The sequence below is a fragment of the Gavialis gangeticus genome, unplaced genomic scaffold (assembly GCF_001723915.1).
Source record: "Gavialis gangeticus isolate Ggan-Ray unplaced genomic scaffold, GavGan_comp1, whole genome shotgun sequence".
Classification (NCBI taxonomy): domain Eukaryota; kingdom Metazoa; phylum Chordata; order Crocodylia; family Gavialidae; genus Gavialis; species Gavialis gangeticus.
The window spans coordinates 27,331,764-27,334,383 of NW_017729006.1; positions in this window are offsets into that span (position 1 = coordinate 27,331,764).

The following is a 2,620-nucleotide window of genomic DNA, read 5'->3' on the forward strand; positions in this document are numbered from 1 at the left end:
TGTAGGTAACTAATTAATTTTACATCAGTCTTTTCTGTATTTAAGTATGCCCTGTAGAAAATGTAGGTAAAGTTTAGGTAATACTGTAAACTCTCTGGTAACCAGTACCTTACAAGCTGGCATGCTCTGTTAATCAGCATGCCGGCTTGTAAGGAAAAGTGAAACTGGAAATGCCCACAGTGGGCACTTCCAGGTTCTCCAAGCCCCCATGGCTTGAGGCAAAGCAGCCTGTGCTCCCAAGCCCCCATGACCTGGGGGCATAACAGGCTGTGCAGGGCTGTGCGGGACCCACTTCCCCATCCCACGGGGCCTGCAGGAGGGCTGGCGATGAGGTGGGGCAGCGCGGAGGGACACCGTGGGAGAAGCGGCAGCCGGGGCCACTCAATTAACCGGCATATTTTGTTATCCAGCATCCCCCATCCCCAAGGGATGCCGGATAACAGAGCTTTTACTGTATTGTTTATAATAAGGTAACCTTACCTTTCTACCATACATAAGGTAAAATTTCTTCTGTTGGTTGACTGATGTTTTTGATTTGGAAGTTGTTGATTACCACCTTCTACTTCTCAGTCCCAGATCATAGTCAGTGTCTCCATTTTTCACTGTGTTCCAGTCCACTCTATCTTGTTGTCTATGTAGCCGATTCTCTTCTTTTCCCTGAATAGTTTTCCTTTTCTCCTGCTTTTTAGTAGCTGTGGCAGTAGGGAGTCCTTGGAAGACTGTCACACAACAGATCCACAAAGTCTGAACTACTGTATCAGCCATCTGTTCTCTGGCCAATGCCATCCTCTGCAATATCCATTCATCATTCTAACAGCCAGCTAACTGTAAGCATGTTCCTTTAGCACCAGAATTCAAAGGCCTTCAAGATGTTTTTCAGTGTCCTTCCTGAGGATGGAACACTCACATTCATAAAGGTGTGTCAGATGTACAATTTGGCAATCTTAATCTTAATTCTACGCCACTTGATGGCAGCAGAGCAGTGGTACCTACCTTTTTTTTTTTCCTAATAAGGGTAACGGGGGCAGGATATTGTTCCTGTCATTCTGTTAGATTGTTTTTGTGTCCTTTGGGACTCTGGCCATTTCCCAAGTAAAGCACACCATTTCCAGACATTCACTTGTAGAAAGCAATCCCTTGCTTTAATAGAGGCTTTCATTTTCTGTGTAAATGCATGCCATATTGTTTGTGCTGTTTTCTGTACATCTTTTTTTGTTATTGGTACTCATTTGCATTCCCATCAAGGGAAATATGGCAGTAAACTCATTATACTAATCCAATTTTACCACCTTGTTCCCAGCACACAAAGCCTCCTTATGTTAAAAATTATAACCCCACTTGTATCTTTAAAAATTCCTCTTCTAATTAAAGCTGGAGCTAGCTGAGCCTGCTTACAACTTCAGCCAAGGCCAAGAACTGAATCTAGATATTTATTCAGATTTAGTTTGGTTCCAATTTAAATTATTTTCTCATCCCTACATCTTCTAACTCCATGCATCACCTGTTCACCTTCCTATAATCTTCCGTTCCTTTTCAGCTCACAATCTTTGACTAAATTAGAATTTCCTTCTGCTTCCAACCTGCAGCCCCACACGTGTTCTTTCTCTGTTGAATATTTACATGGATAAATCCAACAGGAATGCATTATTAGTAAGATCTACATACAGCACAAAGAAGATGGCTCCCGCTATGTTTGTGTAGCAGCTATCAGAAGGGGATCTGATGCATTCAGGGCCTTTTGGCAGTACTGTAATGAGACTATTAATAGAGTCACAACTGGAAAGTCATGGATAAGGCAACTGTTAAAAGAACCCAGAGAAAGGAAATGAGTTAAGAGGATTTCTGAAGAGTTACTGAAAAGGGCCATGTGGTAAGAACTTACATGTTAAAATAAGGTGAAGCGATATTAATGCTTATTGTCCAATACTAGTAAATACATGACCCAGACTTTTCAACTGGAATCTATTGGAAAATAAGCTTTTCTACGCCATGCTCTCATCATTTAGAATTCCCTTCCATAAGCTCTCAGGGAATCCTCCTCTCTTTGTGTTTTCAAGCTTAAATACCCTCTTACCAAGTTAGCAGATGGGCCAGTTACAGTGTTTATTTTACTGTAAGACATCTTTAAATATTTGCATGACAGTGCACTCTGATCAGTTGTATTTCATGGTATATTGTACTATAAACTCTGACCTGAGTTTATTTCTCTTGAAAAAGATTTGCATTCCTTTGTAAGTGAAAGTTTATGTTCTTTTTTTATAATTCTTTACACTCTGCATGTTCCCTGAAAAAGACAACTGAATAAACCTTATTTGATTATGCAAATTGAAGTAGGTTTGTTTAATAGCTGATGCAAACATCTCCTCTTTAATGGCGTATTTTTTTCATGAGATCAAGCGTACCAGTGAGATTATCCTTTCCATAATTAAAAAAACTTTAATATCATTTTTGGCCAAAGAATTACTTAAATTATTTAAATCCACAATTCCTTATTACAGAAGCATTTTACAGAGATTGTATGCAAGCATTACAAAGCATAGCAGCATAACTTGAGAGAAAGCACATTTTCCAGGCTTGCTTTATTTTACCTTAGATGGTTTGTTTCCAGGTTTTCGGGGGG